This window comes from Medicago sativa, chromosome 2 (genome assembly GCF_051527215.1).
Source record: "Medicago sativa cultivar Bolivia chromosome 2, Bolivia_mono, whole genome shotgun sequence".
Taxonomy (NCBI): domain Eukaryota; kingdom Viridiplantae; phylum Streptophyta; class Magnoliopsida; order Fabales; family Fabaceae; genus Medicago; species Medicago sativa.
The window spans coordinates 45,692,334-45,703,563 of NC_140750.1; the positions used below are offsets into that span (position 1 = coordinate 45,692,334).

Here is an 11,230-nt window from a genome sequence, read left to right on the forward strand (position 1 = left end):
AATAGGTTCAAATATCATGTTTCGCATAAAGGGATATAGAGGGACAAGTTCAACCTTCATATTTATCAAACTTCTAACCATATAGGCTAAAATCTCGTTTTCGCGACAATGAACATTCCAATACTTTCATTTTACCGAATATGAAACCAAATAGGTTCACATATCATGTTTTGCATCAAGGGCCATCGAGGGTTCAACCTTCATATTTATCAAACTTGTAACGATATTAGCTAAAATTTCGTTTTCGCAGCAAGGATCATCTCATTACTTTCTATTTACATAATTTAAAACCAAATAGGTTCAATATTATGTTACGCATCAAAGGACATCGAGGGACAAATTCATCCTTCATATTTATCAAACTTCTAACCATATAGGCTAAAATCTCATTTTTGTGACAAGGGTCATTCCAATACACTTTCATTTTACCGAATACAAAACCAAATAGTTTCATATATCATATTTTGCATCAAGGGACATCGAGGGACAAGTTCAACCTTTATCAAACTTCAAACCATATAGGCTAAAATCTCATTTTCGCCTCATGTTTCGCATCAAGGGACAAGTTCAAACTTCTCATTTATCAAACTTGTAGGCATATATACCAAAATCAAATTTTCGCGACATGGGTCATTCCAATACTTTTATATTACCGAATTTAAAATCAAATATGTCCAAATATCAAGTTTTAAATCAAGGGAAGTTGAGGGACAAGTTCAACCTTCATATTTATCAAAATTGTAACCATATAGTCTAAAATCTCGTTTTCGCAACAAGGGACATTCCAATACCTTCATTTTACCGAATACGAAACCAAATAGGTTCACATATCATGTTTCGCGTCAAGGGACATCGAGGGACATGGTCAAACTTAAAAATTGTCAAACCTTTAAGCATATAAGCTAAAATCTCGTTTTTGCAATAAGGGTCATGCCATTACTTTCTGTTACCAAATTTAAAACCAAATAGGTTCACATATTATGTTACGCATCAAAGGACATCGAGGGACAAATTCAACCTTCATATTTATCAAACTTTTAATCATATAGGCTACAATCTCATTTTCACGAGAAGGGTCATTTCAAGACTTTCATTTTACCTTATTTAAAACAAAATAGGTTCACATATCATTTTTCAAATCAAGGGACAAGTTCAATCTTCTCATTTATCAAACTTGTAACCATTCTCTTTTTTGCGACAAGGGTCATTCCAATACTTTCATTTTACCAAATACAAAAACAAATAGGTTCACATATCATGTTTCACATCAAGCGACATCAAGAGATAATTTCAAACTTCCCATTTATCAAACTTTGTAACCATATAGGCTAAAATCTCGTTTTTGTGACAAGGGTCATCCCAATACTTTATATTTACCGAGGGGCAAGTTCAAACTTCCAATTTATCAAACATGAAACCATTTAAGCTAAAATCTGTTTTTCGCGGCAAACAGAAGACATAACTCAATAAAATAAAAAGAAAAAAACTCCAAAGTTATAAACTCAAAAGACAATCGATAAAAAAAATAAACAAAACATACGAAAGAGATTATACTTTGACGACAAAATTCAATATCTAAAAAAACTAAAATAAATGGTAAAAGATGAATAAAGAGAGATGTTGTGGTGATTAAAGAAATTAAATTTACAAGTGTTACAAGACTAACCTTGAGAGAACTGCATATTTAACGATTGATCCATTAATCAAGAAGCTTCGTATTTCTTCCCATTTAATCAAATATCACATTTTAGCGTCAACTGTCATCGAAACAAAATATTAACTTTCCTATTTATCAAATTTATATTAAACTAAAATCATTTTCGGTTTGAGGATCATTGAACCACATTTTCATACTTCCAGTTTAGCAAAATCCAAACAAACTCAGCTTAAAAATCATATTTCGCATCAAGGGACATCGAGGTACAAGTTCAACCTTCTCATTTATCATTTTCGTAACCATAAATGCTAAAACCTCATTTTTGCGACAAGAGTCATCGAGAAACAATATGATAGGAGAGAAAAAACATGTGTTCAATTTACCAAATTTAAAAACAAAATAGGTTCAAATATCATGTTTCGCATAAAGGGATATAGAGGGACAAGTTCAACCTTCATATTTATCAAACTTCTAACCATATAGGCTAAAATCTCGTTTTCGCGACAATGAACATTCCAATACTTTCATTTTACCGAATATGAAACCAAATAGGTTCACATATCATGTTTTGCATCAAGGGCCATCGAGGGTTCAACCTTCATATTTATCAAACTTGTAACGATATTAGCTAAAATTTCGTTTTCGCAGCAAGGATCATCTCATTACTTTCTATTTACATAATTTAAAACCAAATAGGTTCAATATTATGTTACGCATCAAAGGACATCGAGGGACAAATTCATCCTTCATATTTATCAAACTTCTAACCATATAGGCTAAAATCTCATTTTTGTGACAAGGGTCATTCCAATACACTTTCATTTTACCGAATACAAAACCAAATAGTTTCATATATCATATTTTGCATCAAGGGACATCGAGGGACAAGTTCAACCTTTATCAAACTTCAAACCATATAGGCTAAAATCTCATTTTCGCCTCATGTTTCGCATCAAGGGACAAGTTCAAACTTCTCATTTATCAAACTTGTAGGCATATATACCAAAATCAAATTTTCGCGACATGGGTCATTCCAATACTTTTATATTACCGAATTTAAAATCAAATATGTCCAAATATCAAGTTTTAAATCAAGGGAAGTTGAGGGACAAGTTCAACCTTCATATTTATCAAAATTGTAACCATATAGTCTAAAATCTCGTTTTCGCAACAAGGGACATTCCAATACCTTCATTTTACCGAATACGAAACCAAATAGGTTCACATATCATGTTTCGCGTCAAGGGACATCGAGGGACATGGTCAAACTTAAAAATTGTCAAACCTTTAAGCATATAAGCTAAAATCTCGTTTTTGCAATAAGGGTCATGCCATTACTTTCTGTTACCAAATTTAAAACCAAATAGGTTCACATATTATGTTACGCATCAAAGGACATCGAGGGACAAATTCAACCTTCATATTTATCAAACTTTTAATCATATAGGCTACAATCCCATTTTCACGACAAGGGTCATTTCAAGACTTTCATTTTACCTTATTTAAAACAAAATAGGTTCACATATCATTTTTCAAATCAAGGGACATGTTCAATCTTCTCATTTATCAAACTTGTAACCATTCTCTTTTTTGCGACAAGGGTCATTCCAATACTTTCATTTTACCAAATACAAAAACAAATAGGTTCACATATCATGTTTCACATCAAGCGACATCAAGAGATAATTTCAAACTTCCCATTTATCAAACTTTGTAACCATATAGGCTAAAATCTCGTTTTTGTGACAAGGGTCATCCCAATACTTTATATTTACCGAGGGGCAAGTTCAAACTTCCAATTTATCAAACATGAAACCATTTAAGCTAAAATCTGTTTTTCGCGGCAAACAGAAGACATAACTCAATAAAATAAAAAGAAAAAAACTCCAAAGTTATAAACTCAAAAGACAATCGATAAAAAAAATAAACAAAACATACGAAAGAGATTATACTTTGACGACAAAATTCAATATCTAAAAAAACTAAAACAAATGGTAAAAGATGAATAAAGAGAGATGTTGTGGTGATTAAAGAAATTAAATTTACAAGTGTTACAAGACTAACCTTGAGAGAACTGCATATTTAACGATTGATCCATTAATCAAGAAGCTTCGTATTTCTTCCCATTTAATCAAATATCACATTTTAGCGTCAACTGTCATCGAAACAAAATATTAACTTTCCTATTTATCAAATTTATATTAAACTAAAATCATTTTCGGTTTGAGGATCATTGAACCACATTTTCATACTTCCAGTTTAGCAAAATCCAAACAAACTCAGCTTAAAAATCATATTTCGCATCAAGGGACATCGAGGTACAAGTTCAACCTTCTCATTTATCATTTTCGTAACCATAAATGCTAAAACCTCATTTTTGCGACAAGAGTCATCGAGAAACAATATGATAGGAGAGAAAAAACATGTGTTCAATTTACCAAATTTAAAAACAAAATAGGTTCAAATATCATGTTTCGCATAAAGGGATATAGAGGGACAAGTTCAACTTTCATATTTATCAAACTTCTAACCATATAGGCTAAAATCTCGTTTTCGCGACAATGAACATTCCAATACTTTCATTTTACCGAATATGAAACCAAATAGGTTCACATATCATGTTTTGCATCAAGGGCCATCGAGGGTTCAACCTTCATATTTATCAAACTTGTAACGATATTAGCTAAAATTTCGTTTTCGCAGCAAGGATCATCTCATTACTTTCTATTTACATAATTTAAAACCAAATAGGTTCAATATTATGTTACGCATCAAAGGACATCGAGGGACAAATTCATCCTTCATATTTATCAAACTTCTAACCATATAGGCTAAAATCTCATTTTTGTGACAAGGGTCATTCAAATACACTTTCATTTTACCGAATACAAAACCAAATAGTTTCATATATCATATTTTGCATCAAGGGACATCGAGGGACAAGTTCAACCTTTATCAAACTTCAAACCATATAGGCTAAAATCTCATTTTCGCCTCATGTTTCGCATCAAGGGACAAGTTCAAACTTCTCATTTATCAAACTTGTAGGCATATATACCAAAATCAAATTTTCGCGACATGGGTCATTCCAATACTTTTATATTACCGAATTTAAAATCAAATATGTCCAAATATCAAGTTTTAAATCAAGGGAAGTTGAGGGACAAGTTCAACCTTCATATTTATCAAAATTGTAACCATATAGTCTAAAATCTCGTTTTCGCAACAAGGGACATTCCAATACCTTCATTTTACCGAATATGAAACCAAATAGGTTCACATATCATGTTTCGCGTCAAGGGACATCGAGGGACATGGTCAAACTTAAAAATTGTCAAACCTTTAAGCATATAAGCTAAAATCTCGTTTTTGCAATAAGGGTCATGCCATTACTTTCTGTTACCAAATTTAAAACCAAATAGGTTCACATATTATGTTACGCATCAAAGGACATCGAGGGACAAATTCAACCTTCATATTTATCAAACTTTTAATCATATAGGCTACAATCTCATTTTCACGAGAAGGGTCATTTCAAGACTTTCATTTTACCTTATTTAAAACAAAATAGGTTCACATATCATTTTTCAAATCAAGGGACAAGTTCAATCTTCTCATTTATCAAACTTGTAACCATTCTCTTTTTTGCGACAAGGGTCATTCCAATACTTTCATTTTACCAAATACAAAAACAAATAGGTTCACATATCATGTTTCACATCAAGCGACATCAAGAGATAATTTCAAACTTCCCATTTATCAAACTTTGTAACCATATAGGCTAAAATCTCGTTTTTGTGACAAGGGCCATCCCAATACTTTATATTTACCGAGGGGCAAGTTCAAACTTCCAATTTATCAAACATGAAACCATTTAAGCTAAAATCTGTTTTTCGCGGCAAACAGAAGACATAACTCAATAAAATAAAAAGAAAAAAACTCCAAAGTTATAAACTCAAAAGACAATCGATAAAAAAAATAAACAAAACATACGAAAGAGATTATACTTTGACGACAAAATTCAATATCTAAAAAAACTAAAACAAATGGTAAAAGATGAATAAAGAGAGATGTTGTGGTGATTAAAGAAATTAAATTTACAAGTGTTACAAGACTAACCTTGAGAGAACTGCATATTTAACGATTGATCCATTAATCAAGAAGCTTCGTATTTCTTCCCATTTAATCAAATATCACATTTTAGCGTCAACTGTCATCGAAACAAAATATTAACTTTCCTATTTATCAAATTTATATTAAACTAAAATCATTTTCGGTTTGAGGATCATTGAACCACATTTTCATACTTCCAGTTTAGCAAAATCCAAACAAACTCAGCTTAAAAATCATATTTCGCATCAAGGGACATCGAGGTACAAGTTCAACCTTCTCATTTATCATTTTCGTAACCATAAATGCTAAAACCTCATTTTTGCGACAAGAGTCATCGAGAAACAATATGATAGGAGAGAAAAAACATGTGTTCAATTTACCAAATTTAAAAACAAAATAGGTTCAAATATCATGTTTCGCATAAAGGGATATAGAGGGACAAGTTCAACCTTCATATTTATCAAACTTCTAACCATATAGGCTAAAATCTCATTTTCGCGACAATGAACATTCCAATACTTTCATTTTACCGAATATGAAACCAAATAGGTTCACATATCATGTTTTGCATCAAGGGCCATCGAGGGTTCAACCTTCATATTTATCAAACTTGTAACGATATTAGCTAAAATTTCGTTTTCGCAGCAAGGATCATCTCATTACTTTCTATTTACATAATTTAAAACCAAATAGGTTCAATATTATGTTACGCATCAAAGGACATCGAGGGACAAATTCATCCTTCATATTTATCAAACTTCTAACCATATAGGCTAAAATCTCATTTTTGTGACAAGGGTCATTCCAATACACTTTCATTTTACCGAATACAAAACCAAATAGTTTCATATATCATATTTTGCATCAAGGGACATCGAGGGACAAGTTCAACCTTTATCAAACTTCAAACCATATAGGCTAAAATCTCATTTTCGCCTCATGTTTCGCATCAAGGGACAAGTTCAAACTTCTCATTTATCAAACTTGTAGGCATATATACCAAAATCAAATTTTCGCGACATGGGTCATTCCAATACTTTTATATTACCGAATTTAAAATCAAATATGTCCAAATATCAAGTTTTAAATCAAGGGAAGTTGAGGGACAAGTTCAACCTTCATATTTATCAAAATTGTAACCATATAGTCTAAAATCTCGTTTTCGCAACAAGGGACATTCCAATACCTTCATTTTACCGAATACGAAACCAAATAGGTTCACATATCATGTTTCGCGTCAAGGGACATCGAGGGACATGGTCAAACTTAAAAATTGTCAAACCTTTAAGCATATAAGCTAAAATCTCGTTTTTGCAATAAGGGTCATGCCATTACTTTCTGTTACCAAATTTAAAACCAAATAGGTTCACATATTATGTTACGCATCAAAGGACATCGAGGGACAAATTCAACCTTCATATTTATCAAACTTTTAATCATATAGGCTACAATCTCATTTTCACGAGAAGGGTCATTTCAAGACTTTCATTTTACCTTATTTAAAACAAAATAGGTTCACATATCATTTTTCAAATCAAGGGACAAGTTCAATCTTCTCATTTATCAAACTTGTAACCATTCTCTTTTTTGCGACAAGGGTCATTCCAATACTTTCATTTTACCAAATACAAAAACAAATAGGTTCACATATCATGTTTCACATCAAGCGACATCAAGAGATAATTTCAAACTTCCCATTTATCAAACTTTGTAACCATATAGGCTAAAATCTCGTTTTTGTGACAAGGGTCATCCCAATACTTTATATTTACCGAGGGGCAAGTTCAAACTTCCAATTTATCAAACATGAAACCATTTAAGCTAAAATCTGTTTTTCGCGGCAAACAGAAGACATAACTCAATAAAATAAAAAGAAAAAAACTCCAAAGTTATAAACTCAAAAGACAATCGATAAAAAAAATAAACAAAACATACGAAAGAGATTATACTTTGACGACAAAATTCAATATCTAAAAAAACTAAAATAAATGGTAAAAGATGAATAAAGAGAGATGTTGTGGTGATTAAAGAAATTAAATTTACAAGTGTTACAAGACTAACCTTGAGAGAACTGCATATTTAACGATTGATCCATTAATCAAGAAGCTTCGTATTTCTTCCCATTTAATCAAATATCACATTTTAGCGTCAACTGTCATCGAAACAAAATATTAACTTTCCTATTTATCAAATTTATATTAAACTAAAATCATTTTCGGTTTGAGGATCATTGAACCACATTTTCATACTTCCAGTTTAGCAAAATCCAAACAAACTCAGCTTAAAAATCATATTTCGCATCAAGGGACATCGAGGTACAAGTTCAACCTTCTCATTTATCATTTTCGTAACCATAAATGCTAAAACCTCATTTTTGCGACAAGAGTCATCGAGAAACAATATGATAGGAGAGAAAAAACATGTGTTCAATTTACAAAATTTAAAAACAAAATAGGTTCAAATATCATGTTTCGCATAAAGGGATATAGAGGGACAAGTTCAACCTTCATATTTATCAAACTTCTAACCATATAGGCTAAAATCTCGTTTTCGCGACAATGAACATTCCAATACTTTCATTTTACCGAATATGAAACCAAATAGGTTCACATATCATGTTTTGCATCAAGGGCCATCGAGGGTTCAACCTTCATATTTATCAAACTTGTAACGATATTAGCTAAAATTTCGTTTTCGCAGCAAGGATCATCTCATTACTTTCTATTTACATAATTTAAAACCAAATAGGTTCAATATTATGTTACGCATCAAAGGACATCGAGGGACAAATTCATCCTTCATATTTATCAAACTTCTAACCATATAGGCTAAAATCTCATTTTTGTGACAAGGGTCATTCCAATACACTTTCATTTTACCGAATACAAAACCAAATAGTTTCATATATCATATTTTGCATCAAGGGACATCGAGGGACAAGTTCAACCTTTATCAAACTTCAAACCATATAGGCTAAAATCTCATTTTCGCCTCATGTTTCGCATCAAGGGACAAGTTCAAACTTCTCATTTATCAAACTTGTAGGCATATATACCAAAATCAAATTTTCGCGACATGGGTCATTCCAATACTTTTATATTACCGAATTTAAAATCAAATATGTCCAAATATCAAGTTTTAAATCAAGGGAAGTTGAGGGACAAGTTCAACCTTCATATTTATCAAAATTGTAACCATATAGTCTAAAATCTCGTTTTCGCAACAAGGGACATTCCAATACCTTCATTTTACCGAATACGAAACCAAATAGGTTCACATATCATGTTTCGCGTCAAGGGACATCGAGGGACATGGTCAAACTTAAAAATTGTCAAACCTTTAAGCATATAAGCTAAAATCTCGTTTTTGCAATAAGGGTCATGCCATTACTTTCTGTTACCAAATTTAAAACCAAATAGGTTCACATATTATGTTACGCATCAAAGGACATCGAGGGACAAATTCAACCTTCATATTTATCAAACTTTTAATCATATAGGCTACAATCTCATTTTCACGAGAAGGGTCATTTCAAGACTTTCATTTTACCTTATTTAAAACAAAATAGGTTCACATATCATTTTTCAAATCAAGGGACAAGTTCAATCTTCTCATTTATCAAACTTGTAACCATTCTCTTTTTTGCGACAAGGGTCATTCCAATACTTTCATTTTACCAAATACAAAAACAAATAGGTTCACATATCATGTTTCACATCAAGCGACATCAAGAGATAATTTCAAACTTCCCATTTATCAAACTTTGTAACCATATAGGCTAAAATCTCGTTTTTGTGACAAGGGTCATCCCAATACTTTATATTTACCGAGGGGCAAGTTCAAACTTCCAATTTATCAAACATGAAACCATTTAAGCTAAAATCTGTTTTTCGCGGCAAACAGAAGACATAACTCAATAAAATAAAAAGAAAAAAACTCCAAAGTTATAAACTCAAAAGACAATCGATAAAAAAAATAAACAAAACATACGAAAGAGATTATACTTTGACGACAAAATTCAATATCTAAAAAAACTAAAACAAATGGTAAAAGATGAATAAAGAGAGATGTTGTGGTGATTAAAGAAATTAAATTTACAAGTGTTACAAGACTAACCTTGAGAGAACTGCATATTTAACGATTAATCCATTAATCAAGAAGCTTCGTATTTCTTCCCATTTAATCAAATATCACATTTTAGCGTCAACTGTCATCGAAACAAAATATTAACTTTCCTATTTATCAAATTTATATTAAACTAAAATCATTTTCGGTTTGAGGATCATTGAACCACATTTTCATACTTCCAGTTTAGCAAAATCCAAACAAACTCAGCTTAAAAATCATATTTCGCATCAAGGGACATCGAGGTACAAGTTCAACCTTCTCATTTATCATTTTCGTAACCATAAATGCTAAAACCTCATTTTTGCGACAAGAGTCATCGAGAAACAATATGATAGGGGAGAAAAAACATGTGTTCAATTTACCAAATTTAAAAACAAAATAGGTTCAAATATCATGTTTCGCATAAAGGGATATAGAGGGACAAGTTCAACCTTCATATTTATCAAACTTCTAACCATATAGGCTAAAATCTCGTTTTCGCGACAATGAACATTCCAATACTTTCATTTTACCGAATATGAAACCAAATAGGTTCACATATCATGTTTTGCATCAAGGGCCATCGAGGGTTCAACCTTCATATTTATCAAACTTGTAACGATATTAGCTAAAATTTCGTTTTCGCAGCAAGGATCATCTCATTACTTTCTATTTACATAATTTAAAACCAAATAGGTTCAATATTATGTTACGCATCAAAGGACATCGAGGGACAAATTCATCCTTCATATTTATCAAACTTCTAACCATATAGGCTAAAATCTCATTTTTGTGACAAGGGTCATTCCAATACACTTTCATTTTACCGAATACAAAACCAAATAGTTTCATATATCATATTTTGCATCAAGGGACATCGAGGGACAAGTTCAACCTTTATCAAACTTCAAACCATATAGGCTAAAATCTCATTTTCGCCTCATGTTTCGCATCAAGGGACAAGTTCAAACTTCTCATTTATCAAACTTGTAGGCATATATACCAAAATCAAATTTTCGCGACATGGGTCATTCCAATACTTTTATATTACCGAATTTAAAATCAAATATGTCCAAATATCAAGTTTTAAATCTAGGGAAGTTGAGGGACAAGTTCAACCTTCATATTTATCAAAATTGTAACCATATAGTCTAAAATCTCGTTTTCGCAACAAGGGACATTCCAATACCTTCATTTTACCGAATACGAAACCAAATAGGTTCACATATCATGTTTCGCGTTAAGGGACATCGAGGGACATGGTCAAACTTAAAAATTGTCAAACCTTTAAGCATATAAGCTAAAATCTCGTTTTTGCAATAAGGGTCATGCCATTACTTTCTGTTACCAAAT

General features: G+C 31.6%; 1 long non-coding RNA gene across 1 annotated transcript in view; it reads right to left on the reverse strand.

Annotated features, from left to right (window-relative positions):
• Nucleotides 1-9,969, reverse strand: part of LOC146946881 (uncharacterized) — a 113,427-nt gene extending 103,458 nt beyond the window's left edge. Inside the window, exon 1 of the long non-coding RNA XR_015026843.1 lies at nt 9,887-9,969. This is a non-coding gene — a long non-coding RNA (uncharacterized LOC146946881). The remainder of the gene's footprint in view (nt 1-9,886) is intronic.
• Between the last annotated feature and the right edge of the window lie 1,261 nt (nt 9,970-11,230).